Consider the following 15,508-nt stretch of genomic DNA (forward strand, 5'->3'; position numbering starts at 1 on the left):
CCATACAAATACTTACAGAAACGACTTCATGACAGAGAAACCAATACTCGATGTTAACAAATGTCTCCTCTTCAGAAACACTTTCCTTGCCATTGCCAGTCTAAATTTTATATCCTCTCTACTTCGACTATCATCAATTATTTTACTCCCCAAATAGCAAAACTCATCTACTACTGTAAGTGTCTCATTTCTTAATCTAATTCCCTCAGCATCACCGGATTTAATTCGACTACATTCCATTATCCTCGTTTAGCGTTTGTTGATGTTCGTCTTATATCCTCCTTTCAAGACGTTGTCCATTCTGTTCAACTGCTCATCCTGGTCCTTTGCTGTCTCTGACATGTCATCGGCAAACCTCAAAGTTTTTATTTCTTCTCCATGGATTTTAATTCCTGCTCCGAATTTTTCTTTTGTTTCCTTTACTGCTTGCTCAATATACAGAATGAATAACATCGGGGATAGGCTACAACCCTGTCTCACTCCCTTCTCAACCACTGCTGCCCCTTCACGCCCCTCGACTCTTATAACTGCCATCTGGTTTCTGTACACACTGTAAATATCTTTTCGCTCCCTACATTTGACTCCAGCCACCACAGTAGATATAACATTGTTATGTTCCAGTTTCCATGTAAACAAAATTTGTATCTCCATTTATACTTTATGTAATTTTACCATCGGTACTGGTATCAATTTTACAAAAAAAAAAAAAAAAAACGGACGTTTCCATTTTTCACATTGCCGAAATTTGTCGCCTGTTTTAAATAACCACGGAAGCTATAACCCTTCACTTACATAATTCTTTCAGAAAATAAGACAAGAATTAAATCTAAAAAAAATAGAATTAAGAAAGCCGTGTTAATACAATTTGGACTATATTCTTTTCTGGGTTCGTAATATATATACTAAGTTTTGGAACCAAGTGCGGGTGAGTTTAGTATCCACTGAGTTTGATACATTTTGTTGTCTACTCGATCACATTCTTTGTATGGCTCTAGCAACTTGCACATTGTGTATCTCAAAAGTGTGAAATACGTGATCGTAAACTGTGTTTCAAGAACATGCAAATAAATGAGGAAAACGGATAAAGGCAACGTAATGTTGCAGCGACGTGCCATATAAACGTCCTCGAACAAAATCTTTTCAATACATTATACAGGAATAATGGAACCAGTCCCGATACTGAAATCAATTTAGCAATGTAAGTATTACTTATCTGTAAATATGATGTATTTGCTCTTACTATATATTTTAACGTAGTTTATACTACGAGACAGTTATTAGAACATATAATTGTGGTTCATAATATATGGAAACAAGTAAGAGAGTGCATTATATAGCGCATTTAACCACTTCAACAGTGGTCAACATCGTCCATTTTTTCTTATATTATCACTGACTGAGACATTGAATCACGAGTTTCAAAATGGCTCTGAGCACTATGGGACTTAACATCTTTGGTCACCAGTCGCCTAGAACTTAGAACTACTTAAACCTAACTAACCTAAGGACATCACACACATCCATGCCCGAGGCAGGATTCGAACCTGCGTCCGTAGCAGCCCCGCGGTTCCGGACTGCAGCGCTAGAACCGCACGGCCACCGCGGCCGGCAATCACGAGTTTGATAGACAACATAAGAACGGAAAAGTTCGAGAGAAAGTTGTCTTCGATAAATATGATCCAAGTTTTCCTTCCTTATGTAGACGAATCCCTCTCTTTGTCGTTGTAGCATTAATTTTGAACGGTAACTTGCTATACTGGTAGCATAAGAGATCCTGATGTTAAATGTATATCAGCGATTAAAATTTGCCGGCCGCGGTGGTCTAGTGGTTCTAGGCGCGCAGTCCGGAACCGCGGGACTGCTACGGTCGCAGGTTCGAATCCTGCCTCGGGCATGGATGTGTGTGATGTCCTTAGGTAAGTTAGGTTTAAGTAGTTCTAAGTTCTAGGGAACTGATGACCACGGAAGTTAAGTCCCATAGTGCTCAGCGCCATTTGAAACATTTGATTAAAATTTAAAATTTAATATTTAGTGTTCAGGTAAACATTGCACTCGTAATTAATTCCCTCCACTCTGAACGCTTTTCTCGGGTATGTGATGAATTAGTTTCGGTTTGTAAGCAGCTGGCTAATGCTCTGTATGCTGGCAAGCGATTGCATGCTGCTTCGAAAGGGTGTGTTTGGTGAAATGCCGAGGTACATGTTCCAGAGATACCAAGAACACATAGCTTTAAATACTGTTCTCCTATGCTGATACTGTCTGCTCACCACAAGCAATAGATCTACGGCCACTCATTGAATTCACTTAAAGTGACGTGATAGTCATACGTCTGGAGGTCCGTTAAAAGGAAGGCAACGACCCTGGACCGTTCAGTGTTTTATACCCACATCCCATGTTATGGCGTAAAGTTATGCGCCGGCACGACAGTCGGGAACGACAGGGGAGAGAAGGCTATGAGAAGAAGACAGCCAATCGCACGCAGACCGAGCCTCCCTTTAGGACGACAATGCAAAAGAAGCGGCCCCTATATGTGGACGACTCATTAATACGATTTTTTGATGGTTTGTCTAGCGAACCCAGTGGGTAGTCTTCCTAGACACCACATATTTGGCGATAAGGAGGTGAACGAAACTCACAGCGACACCCCAGCACCTGGCTGCCACAATTTTGTTTTGTCATGGGATTTTGTGTTTTACGGGCGCTTTAGTTATACCTTGGCATTTTCTTTGCAGGGGTGTGTTTACGTATTTTAACAATGTCATATAGTGTTTTCTTTTCTTTCAGTGTTTTCAGGTGGGCGTTGCCGGAATTTTCTTTGCTGGTGTGCTTATTTTTATTGCTTGCATTGTCTGTTTATCACATTTGCCTATTCCAAACCAAACATCCCATTTGTCCCACTCCCTGCTTAGGCGCCACAGCGGCAAGCGATAGATAAAACGCAGCTAACACAGATGTTTCAATTTCAGACGCAGAAGTTTGCCATACTTCTAAGCACGGTAGAGCAGGTACTTGCCAATCAAGCCACTACCGCAGCGCCACAAGCAACGGCTCCGAGTGCCATACCGCCTTTTCGCCAGTTTAATGAAAAAAAGAGGAATGGCTCTAGTTGTGGCAACAATATGAAGCCCACATCATTGCTCACAAGGTACCAGGTACTGTGAAATTACATTATATTTTTGCCAACAGTAGGAAGTGCAGTCTTTCGCTTCATTTACTGTTCTCTAACGCCTCTGTGAGTGAACTTTCTTATGATCAGGCTATAGGTTATAGGTTCTCTAACTAACTATTATGACCAACAAGTGATTGTGGTGGCAGCTAGGTACTAATTCTTTCATTGCAAGAAAAGGTCAGAACAAACTTATCGTTAGAGAGTAACAGGAAAAGCAAATTTAAAATGCAAATTCAGATGTGCTTGTGGTGCTTTGTATTCTGAATTTATGTTGCGTGATGTGATCGTGTGCAGTGTAACTGATGTCAGACTTAGAGAACAGATTCTGAAACAGTCCGATCCATCATTTCATCACATACTGCAAATCCTAGATTAGTATGATTCCAGTACCGTAGCGGCCGATAAAGTTGAGCAGCATCAATTTCCCGAGTTGTGTCATTTCCTTGCTCAAGAGTGGTCCAGTAGGCAGAAACAGTTTGTGCACCAAGCCGCGTAAACACAGGCGAACAGAAATAAGTCATGTCCTTGGTTCTATTCACGGCACAAACGCCAAGACTGTCCGTCCAGACAAGCACGGTGTTACGCTTGTGGCAAGGAAGGTCTCGTACAATCAGTATGTTTACAACGGAACAAACACAGGAATTCCGCCCATTCACTGAAATATGGTCACAGGGTCCATGTTATCAATGCAGTGTATTCAAAGCCTGCAGCAGCCATTAGTAAAACTAGCAAGCAAACAGTTTCATCAGTGCTATGCCAGTCCAACAAAGTTTTTGTTCATTCGTATATTAGCAAAAAACGTGAAATGTCAGTTGGGCACGTGTGCCTCAGTTACGTTGCTGAATCATAGCACATATGAACTGTTAGGCCCCCCACCCCTGTCTAACACTAGCACGCACCTGACGGTTTATAATCGATAAGACATTCCCTTTCTCGAAAATTTACTTTGCCTGCTATATGTTGCTCGCACACGCGAACTGCGACTATCACTGTGTATTGAGCAATATTTTTGGTTTTCTTATTCTATGATTGAAGACAACAGTGTAAGTTGAAATGACATGTTTAATGTCGCAATATTAGCACAAAACTACACACTTTTACAAGTTTTCAATGTGACCAAAAAAAAAAAAAAAACAGTTGTCAGGATAGCGCATCTCGTCATCATCAAAAAGTTGAATAATCCTAAAAAAAATAATATTAAATATTAACTCACAGAAGGTTAAGTTATCCTTAACACAACAATATAAAAGTTGAACTACAGTTTTTTTTACCAAATTGTTCCTACACTTACTTATGATGTTGGTCAGTACTGCGAAAATCGTCCGATTCCCATTCAAAGATCGGTACAATTTTTAGGATGACAATCAAGTCTATGGTGGATGGTTAGTTATACAACAAATTCAGCTGAAGATTACCCAAGGCCACTCGAGTTTCCAGTGGATGCAAGCTGGTGAACCAACAAGTTAACACCTCGGCTGCGATGAGCTGTCGTCTGCTAGACTGCTCTCTTCCGCTGAAATTCCTATAAAACGAATTACACCTTTGCTGAATTCTCCAGGAGAAACTTTCCCTATATTTCTTGTTTGGTGAGAGAACATGTACTCATGCCTAGTCTTAGAATGTGGTGATATACACGCGCATGGTTGGAGCAGCGTGCATATTTTAATGCCCTCTCAGTTATCGCAAGAACAGTTAACTAATTGGCTGGTTCGTTTCTCCACAGTTGGAGCTAAACGATGCTACAGCTAATTTCTAGCTGGATATCAGCCGCTGTGAACACAGTGTTGACACAAATTACTCCTCTGCGTCATAAAGAGCGTTTCTGAAAATTTCCATCTTGTCTTGCTCATAGCCAAACTGTCTCTCCACCTGGGTTCTTTCGTTCTTCACATCACGGCTTTTTTCGACATATAGGAGCTTTCCTCTTATTTTGTGGAAACAAGGACCCTACCATTAAGCGGGGTAGGATGTCAAACGGGCCGGCTTGGAGCAGGAGAGGCATCAAAGGACATTTTAATTTCCAGTGTCTATACTTTTACAAATAAATTCATAAAACTTTGTCAACATCACCCCGAAGGATTCAGGGTTCCCACTCATAGCAATGGAACTTCGAAAACATGATTTTTTTTTACATGTGAAATTTCATCATTTTTTCACTTACTAATGGCTGCATTTGTTGCTGTGAGTACACTTTTCTTCGTAAGTTAGAGAGATTCTTCGATAAATTTTGCACAGCATACATACCATACTTACAGGTGTATGAAACTCTATAATTTATTTAATTTATGGAAAAATGAATGAGCTGCTATATTTTAAAGTTCGCGTTTAGAAAAAACACAAATTTTATAGATAATTACCTCAATTTTTACCACAGTTTTTAATAGATTTGGAAAATTCTAGACTTTCATGCACCTTTAAGTATGATTTGTATGCTGTGCAAAAGTCATCGAAGAATCTCTCTTACTTATGAAGAAAAGTGTACCTGTAGCAACAAATGCTGCCATTAGTAAGAGAAAAAAAGATGATATTTCAGATGTAAGAATAATTACTTCGTTATGTTTTCGAACTTCCACTGCTATGAGTGTGAATTCTGGTCATGCTGACAGAGGTCTATGAATTTATTTGTAAAAGTATAGACAGTGGAAATTAAAATGTCCTGTGGTGCCTCTCCTGCTCCAAGTCGGTCCGTTTGACGTCCTATCCCCCTTAAATTGCTTCAAAACTTTGGCTCTTTTCTCTTTCCCAGTGCGTTTCCGCCAATCGGACGTTTTGTGTCCTTTCCAGATGCCTAAATGCGTACACTGACTCTATCTCATGAGTACCACTCGCTGGACTGGTGATCGAAAATGCGTCACTGGTCTTGTTTCGTATCTATTTGGAATTCTGGAATGGAGTTTTCTAAAAGCTTTATTTCCTGTCCTCCCTCACATGGGCCGTTATACTCGCTCTTCCTGTCTGAGTCACCTGGTCGGTCACTGATGTTCTGCCTGGGACCCCTTTTTCCGTGGTAACCCCTGTAGTGCAGCCTTGCCTCTGCGTCGTCCCTCTGAATTCCAAACTAAAATGCCTCTCGTTGCTTGTTCCACCTTCCGCTTAAACTTGTATTATAGGAACGGTGTGTTAATTACAATCGATTGAATGTCATCCCTTTTTGCATTATGTACTGCTAGGCAAACTTGCTCATTACCGCCGAATTAAGTTAGGTGCCAAATTCACCTTCCCGTTGTGATGCATAAAGCTCTCATGTAAGGTGCGAATCTGACCTTCATTTATTCTGCCACGTTGCAACTGTGCTACAATCACGCAATTGTGAGAACATATTGGGCCATGATTCGTTAGATTTGCTTGGTTTTAAAATTCAGTACAATCTGTTCTCAGTGACTGCAATAAATGCCAAAGACAGAGTAATTTGCTTGCTAAAAGAATTCCCTGATCTCATTCCTGAAGGTTTTCGCTAGGCTAACTATTTTGTTGCAATGCTCAGCTGAAATTTTGCTGAGCTAGAACTGTTGCAATTGCATTATAGGACAAAGTCACTGCTTAACTTAAACTACTGCAAGGTACTGGAGCTATTGGACCCATACAAGCTAGTCAGTGGGCATGTCCTCTGATTTTGCTACCCAAACCCTAAGGTCCCATTCGCCTCTGAGTTGACTTTAAGTCTACAGTCAACCCACAAACTGTGGTTGATACTTATCCATTGCCACGATCTCATGGACAGATCAGACACGGGACGCTACTTTTCGAAAATTGATTTGCATGATGTATATCTGCAAATACCACTAGATGAAGAATTTCAAACCGTATGGGTTGTGAACACTCATTTGGGCTTGTTTAAATATTTGCGTTTATATTTTGGCATTGCTTCCGCACCCTCCATTTTTCAACGGTATTTGGAACAGCTGACTGCTCATGTACCAAACTATTCAAAGTATTTGAACAATATTGTCGGAACGTCGGTCCCCGGTAGCTGTGTGGTCAGTGCCACAGAATGACATTACAAAAGGCCTGGGTTCGATTCCCGATGGGGTCGGAGATTTTCTCCCTCAGTTACTGGGTGTCGTGTTGTCCTCATCGTCATCATTTCATCCCCATCGACGCTCAAGTTGCCGCAGTGGCGTGAAATCGAAAGATTTGCAGCCGGTGAACGGGAGGCCCTAGTCACACGACATTTCATTTCATTTCGTCGTAACAAGTTTGAAACCTATAGAACACAATGAAAATTTGCTTGCACTGTTTCGTGTGTTATATGATGCAGGACTAACGTGTAGACTAGACAAGTGTGACATTATTTAAGCTTGCGTTGCAGTATCTTTGTCATGTCTTAACAGTCAAGGTGTACATCCTCTTCAGTCGCATTCGTTAGCCATGCTTGACCTGCCAGTTCCTCGTAATGTCACCGACTTTCAGTCAGTCTTAGGGAAAATGAACAATTATATTTGGTTCATACTGAATACTACACAAATCGCAACACCACTGGATCATATACGTCGCAAGGATGACCCTTTGCTTGCAGAGATGAGTGCCAAGAAACTTTTCAAAAACATAAAGATGAATTGCTCAGTCATCGATGATTGGTTTACTTTGATCCTGACAACCCCGTTGTGCTGTACGTTGACGCTTTTTCTTACGGAGTCGGTGCAGTGCTTCCGCACGGATTTGGTGATAAAGACAGCCTTATTGCTTTCGCGTCAGAAGTGTTGTTCACAAACAGAGAATGAGGCATTTACTATTGTGTATGGTGTCACCAAATTCCACCACTACTTGTATGGCAGAAAATTCTACTCAGTAACGGATCACAAGCCATTGCAGTCCTGCTTTCATCCATATGAAGCCAGTTCCTGTACGAACTGCTCAAAAATTGCAAAGATGGGCTTTGTTGCTGTCACAATACCAGTATGACATTATGTATACTCTGACAGCACTTTCACGTCTTCCGACTGGCCCTGATAAAGACTTTCACGCTTCTGCTGCACATTGTTGTCGCGTAGATACTCACAATTCTTAATTGCTTCAATCCTTTCCTCTGAATTACAGGAAAATCGCACAGGCCACGGAAGCTGATTCAGATTTGAACATTTGATAAAATACATACGCACATATTGGCCACGCTCATTGCATACCATAAAGAACCCTGCAGTGCGCCGATACTTTGCACATCGGCGTAGCCTCAACATACCGCAAGGTGTGATTCTTGTTCATAATGACAGTGGACAGTCGAGTGTGTTAATCCCCAAAGCCTTAACAAAGAGAGGTGTAGCAGTTACTTCACCAAGGACAGTGGGGGATCGTTCGTACGAAACAGACAGCGCGTCAACACTGTACTAGACAGGGTACGGACTCCCAGCTAGAACAGATGATGTCACAGTGTCACGCATGTGTGGAAAACAAGTCCGCTTCGCCGCTAAAACTCACTGCTTGTCCTATGTAGCAATCACCATGGCAACGTGTGCACATAGACTCTGCGGGACCTTTTTGGAACACTCGTTGGCTGATTGTGGTACACTCTTGCAGCAAGTCTCCTTTGGCTGTGCCAATGAACTCGACAACGTCACGTAGCACAATTCAGGCATTGGCCTCTATGTTTTGCCTCACTGGTTTGCCTGAAATCATAGCGCCGGACAACGGCCCTCAGTTCACGTCCAATGAATTTGAAAAGTTTTGTGAACGCAATGCCGTACAGTATCTAACTAGTGTACCATTCATCCACAGTCAAACAGCGAAGCGTAATTTTTTGTCAGAACCTTCAAGCAACAGATGGCCAAATTTCGCACCGCACACACCAGGGATCAGGCACTGCAACTGTTCCTCGCCGCCTATCGTTCGCATTCACGATGTGGACCATCGCCGACGGAATTGCTTCACAGCCACCGCCACAGGACAGTGCTCCACCTCATCCCACCTTGTCAGCATCCGGCACCGAAGGAAGGCTGCATGTATCGATTCGCACCGCATGATATTGTGTTTTCTGGGTTTTTAGTGACAGCGAGACGAGATCCTTCGTCGACTTGTAGCATGCATGTATGTCATATCAGGCCCAGACGGATTGCAGCGCCGACATTACTATCAAGTTCGCCACTGTCACGTGCACAGTGGTCCTTGTATATCTTCTTCCCCATATTGCCGCGGACACCACGGCAACAGCAGCCGCCAGAGGGGACTGCGGGGCGACCCCATGGAGACGGAGCCTTCGCCTCCTCCACCTCCAATAGTCCGACCGATCTTATTGAACACGCCCACACAACAGCAGCCTTCGCCTTCGACATCTGGGTATAGCCTCAGGAGATGGACACGTACCCTTCTGGGTGTTTCCTTGTGACGGCCCAGTTCAATAGCAGCTTCAAGAATAGTGACTTGGATAACAGCGTCAACGCTAGATCACTTCACTTGTACTCTCTATGTAGTACAAACTTCTGATTGTCTGTAGTGAAGAAGATTAATCATTTTGTATGTCGCCCTTTGTTTGCGACACATCTGTGTAATAGCCAAAGTTAAGTATTGTAAATTTCTTATTGTAATAAAACTCATTAATACGACTTGTTTGATTGTATGTCTAGATAACCGAGTAGGCAGGCTTCCTAGACACCACACCCCAAACCAACACATTCTACGACGCTGTCCCCCACTGGAACTGAACTTCATTCAGTGAGACGCGCTGCTGTGTAATGTATCAGAAATGTGCTGAGTTTTGTTCATCGTTGACATTACACACGTACAGCAAATAACGGCACCCCTCAGGGGAAAGGAAGGAAGCTATAGGAAGGTCAGGTTTTGTGATCTGAGTCTATGTCTGGAGGCACCATTCAATTTTCTGAAGCGACTATAACAGTAGCCACTGAGAGAACAAAAGGCAGCGAAATGCATAATGCGACACATGTTGGAACGAACTATGCCTGTTTGATATACGCTCCCGCCGATAACGCTATAGTAACGCAGGACACGGAACCATAGTTGTTGGCACCACGTGAACTGGGTACGACAGCTGTCTACAGGGTGCGTCTGTGCTATGTGCACCGGAGAGAGCTACTGGTTTCCGAAGCGCCAAATTTAGGTGGCTGTCGACTCAGGTCAGTTGTGTGTTTACTATTTTAGCCGCTTGAAGTGCGAAAAGACGGCTAGAGCTAACCATGAATGCCTGTGTGCGTTACACCTGCAACATTCGCCGATATGATCATGTTAGTGCTTCATACTCCGAGCTAGGGTGGCTGCGGCCGGACAAATTGCGTGACTACCACACTCTATGTCTACTCCATCGACTCCTCATCGCGCAAGCACCCCAGTACCTTGCTTCAGAGATTAAAAACCTGTCATGTCATCATAATCGAAACACGAGGTCACTCTTATTTGGTATCCTAACTGTGCCCACTCACAAAACAAAAACTTTTGCAAACTCCTTCTCAGTTGCCGCTGTCCGCCTCTGGAACAAACTGCCCCTTACCTTGCGCAAAATTCGATTTCCTGCTGCTTTTAAGAAGAAGTTGAAGCATTTCCTACTATCATCCTCACAAAGTTCTCCACAAAATTAATGTACAAGGATAATCCCCTCATCTGTCAAATAGCAAAGCTAGCGTCTCCTATCTTGCCCCTGAGATGCCTTCCTCTTCATCTTTCTCTATTAGCCACGCAATCTTCTTTTCCTTTATATTTCCTTAATTATGTTTCATCATGTCTCTATTCTTCTCCTCCCTTCACCATGAGTCTCCCTCATACTCCCTGCTGCCGGCACTCCTATCTAAAATCTGTCTCTTCAATAATGTCTAATTATAACAGTACTTGTGACCTAAGAATATAAACTCTATATGTATGTATTTTTCCAGGTGTACCTTTCAAATTGTTTATTTCACTTTTTGTACTAGATGTAGTTTAACATGCCTACTAAAACATATGAATGTAAAATAAGTAGAATGCCTGGTTAGATGTAAGAGAGGGCCTGATGGCCCTAATCTTGCCAGGTTAAATAAATAAATAAATATATTCGGTCACTTGTACGTTAGCGTACTAAGAGAATCATTTCCTGTGTAATCTCACGATTACTTGCGCGGCTGACGTTCTGGCTTGTGTTCTGGCATCGATACTTTTGCTATTCGGACGTTATAATTAATGCTGAGGACTACTTGGCGCGACTACGATGTAGTGAAGTGCCTAGGAGGCTTACTCACCGGTGTATCGATCGGGTTGTTTCCTTATGGACGACCGCTGTATGTCTTTACGGCAGGAGCAGCTACAATTACAACAGCAGCAGCAGGAGGAGGAGGAACTACAGCAACATGGTGAGCTTCTGTAGACCATGACATTTCGAGAACAACCGCGGGAACAGGCGACGTCGTCTTCAAGGCCCTCTCCGGCTCTCCTCCCCTATTCGAATTCCTTTCTTTATAATGTGTTGCAAAAGGTTTATTCGCGTGTGGACCATGTTTCGTTGAAATCCAATAAGGTGTGTACGGCGTGGGCAACACATCTTTTATCGCACGTTGTGGAAGCACATCTTACGTTAAATCAATGATGAAAGCGGATTAATGACTTGTACTCGGAATGGATAGCGGAGTTACGGAGTGGCAAAGTAAATTTGATTGTAGTCAGTGTGGCGTATCTTACGAGGATTTTATTACCCTCGATGTAAATATTCACTTGGCTCCAGACAGACTAATTCCTTTCAAGCGCCTAAGAGTCTTTTGACATCTGGCTATCTGGCTGAAGTGGCAGAGTTAGTACGGTCATACTAGCTGTCTGCGGCGGCTCAGGTAGCTTTAGTTAATAAGCAGAAATGGACTGTAGTTTTTCCCGTAGTCGGACAACACAGCATGGTCTCGTTTCCTAAGGTCTAAAAAGCCTAGGTAACCTTTAATTGTGAAGAGGCAGTCTTGTTGCCACCCTCTTAAGCACCTGAACGCGGTGATGCCAGAAATCAGTTCCTCCCTGCCTTTCTCGCAAACGGCAAAGTGGTCGTCGCAATTCTTGGTACGACACGTCAGACAGTAACGGACGTCCTCTTTCGGCATCAGCCGGTTTTTTAGATTGTAGGGTTTGTCCAGGTTCTCACCGCCAGCGGAAGTGGTGGAGATGTCCGCATTTAAAGAAAGTTTGTTTCACATGCAACTGCAGGGGTCACATCACAGCGGTCTGTGCTACGTACCGCCCTGTTCTGAGTGTTGAGCAGTTGTTTATTAACGCTCTTTCCACGCCAAGCTCAAACATCTGGCAGACTGGTCAAGCCTGTGCTGTAAGTGTCTATTCTGGGACTCTCTGTTGAGTTTCAGACTGATATTCAGGCAGCAGCCTCGTTGATCAATGTGGCTACGTGTCTTAAACTGGGTACCCCCATTACAAGCAAACATGAAAATAGTGGATTCCTCGCCAACGCATTCAGTTGACGGGTCAAATTAGTGTGGCGGCTAAATATAAAAATGTGGAGTACCAAGGAACATTATTAGTGGGCGATTTTACCTCGGCGTCGAATATTTTGGGTTGGACGATTTTACGGCGTTTGATTTCCAAACTGTTTTGTTCACATTAGATTAGTGTCTCCAGTTATTCCTTTTCATGATCTTCAGCCGCTTTCGCAGTACCATAAACATTTGTTCGAAATAATGCAAGAGATTTTCTTGCCCTTATTCGACTTCAGCCATCTGCGACCCTTAAGATTTGCCGTGCTATACCTTTGGAATCATAGATGGCACTGAAGCTGAATTAGACAGGTTCCAGCACTTACGGGCTACTTCGCCTGTAGCACCCAGTCAACGGGAAACACAGCTGATTGTGGTTAAAGAGATTAATGGGGCACTTCGGCTGTGTGGCGATTTAAATCCACAATTAATTCTCAGAGTGAGGTAGAGGTTTATTCAATCCCTCGCACTGAGGAATTAGGGAGGGTGGCTGATGGAGTATTTCTCGAAGAATAACTAGCGAGACGTCTATATGCAACTGCCCTTCGATGATAAGTCACATAAGTTGCCAATTACTAATACGCCTTTTGGCCTCCTCAAGTTCACCGCCTTCTAACACGTGTGAAACTGGTTCTGATCTATCTTCCTACCACAGTTGTACAAGTACGCTCTGCGAGTGTTTTAGAAATTTGGTGTTGAACCTAAGGCCTGCAAAGTAGGTTCATATGGTTCAAATGGCTCTGAGCACTATGTGACTTAACATCTGAGGTCATAACTCCCTTAGAACTTAGAACTACTTGAACGTAACTAACCTAAGGACATCATACACACCCATGTCCGACGTAGGATTCGAAGGTGCGACGTAGCGGTCGCGCGGTTCCAGACTGAAGCGCCTAGAAGCGCTCGGCCACACCGGCCGGCTGCAGAGGAGGAAGATACCATCTCATGTATGCAGAGTTCAGAAGAATGCAGCAGTACAGACAGTGATGTAATTATACAATGATCTCAATCTCGGTTCCACTACACTCCCTATAAAGGAAACGTTATTGCTAACAGAAATTAGTGTACAAGTTAAGGTGTAACTATATGTTAGCAAATATGAAAATCTTAGATTTTCGTTATTAAGGTTTATTTTCATTCTAAATATGAATACATGATATAGCAATGTTAGCAACATTACGTACAGGATGGTAAAATATTAATACTGGTTGTTCACAACTGTGAAGCGAAATTCCTAACTGTTATAAGGTTCTTCAACGATAAGATGGTTGATCACCTTGTCTGGTGGTCGATAAAAGTACAAACAAATTAAATACAGTTGCGGCTAGAGATATCAATTACGATAAAAAGCACAATGAAAATATCAAAACTGAATGAGGGTCGCTAAAGAGCAAACCAAAAAGAAGTACACAATTAAAACAATTCACAACTCTATAGTGGCTAATAAATCCTTTCCGCTGGATTGTACATCTCGCATTTTTGCTTCAGCTAAGCCTGACGGTCATAAATATGTTTAACTGCAGGTCGTGGTTGAATGTACGAAAATTAGGAGAGATGGAGACGACCGCAGTTCTGAGCGTCAATTTTATATCACTTGCTAGCGTAGCACAGGCACGTGCCGTTACCTTGCATCTGTGCCGGGGTGGAGGCTGTAAGCGCGAGCTGTGACTCTGAGAATCTGTTCTAAATCTCTCTTGGTGTTAAACACCAGTCTGATACGTATCCTACATCTTTGGTGAAGCCGAAACTCCTACTTATTCCCTAGCTAAGTTAATTGGCATGGTACACGCTACTCGGCTGGAACAGCGTGTACGTTGTTGTCCTCAAATCGCTCGCAAGCGTTGTTAGTATTCGGTGCGATTCTCTGTACTAGGAGACTTTGCAGTTTAACTCCTTCCTAGTTAAGATGAGCCTGTGAACAAGTGTTCACATAATGACTATCGCAAATCGTCTCAGAGCCGCGCGAGTCGCCTTGCTTAAACACTCAACGATTTTCTGCAAGAGAAAAGGCCAGTTATTCTGCAATTTGCCTATATCAAAGCTGGTTGCCACGTATTATCTTTCTGGCCAATCAGAGCGTTCATGCTTAATATATGTCTACTCACTACAGTTTTTGCAGTCTGTCACAGGCGTCGTTTCTTTCGTAGGGCAGAGTTTAACGTCTGCTATGTAATACTGAGATAAACAGCTTTTTCTTTCATGCGAGTTTTCAACACAGGTGGTTACAGTGAGTCACGAATATTTTGTGTTGGGTTTCTCTAGACATTTTATCTGGCATCTCCAGCTATGTTCCTGTAGAAAGGCTTTCCGAAGGGTCATCGTTAAAAGCAGGGACATACGGCCGCTTTTTCCAATGGCCTATGCAGTGGCTGTGGCGTCTCATTGTGTCCCGTAGGTGCCCTGCAGCGAAGTTGTCAGCAAACATGGGATGGGCATTGACATCGTAAAGTTCTCTTGTCCTCAGAACTGCGTCTCGTAGCTTTGGTTGGGAAAATTACTTGTGTGATATTAATAGTGTGAGAGTTAGTGGTTTATAGTCACGAAAAGCTGGCTTATTTATTAGATCTGCATATTAATAAAATTCATACAATTTCATGTAACTACGTCTTGTGACATATCGAGTTAACCGAAATTTTGTTAGGAACTCAATTAAGGTGGGTTATTTGTTTGACACCTTACAAACTTATATCTGGTGTTGCATCATCCCCGGGAATATTTCGTCGTTCTATCTAGCAGAAAGGTCGTGGTATCCCAAAGTGTGGAACTTAACAGGAAGATTTATCATGGCTGCCACTTGGGAAGATCATTTGCAAAACATAAAGGCAGTGTTTCAGCCAATGGAGGAGTGTGTTCTGCATTGTACGTTGGACAAGTTTTCATTTCTTGCATACAGTGTCAAACATTTAGGGCTAGTCTTAAGTAGGGAGGGCAATAAACCAATCGATGATCATGTGGT

The sequence above is a fragment of the Schistocerca piceifrons genome, chromosome X (assembly GCF_021461385.2).
Source record: "Schistocerca piceifrons isolate TAMUIC-IGC-003096 chromosome X, iqSchPice1.1, whole genome shotgun sequence".
In the NCBI taxonomy this organism is placed as follows: Eukaryota; Metazoa; Arthropoda; class Insecta; order Orthoptera; family Acrididae; genus Schistocerca; species Schistocerca piceifrons.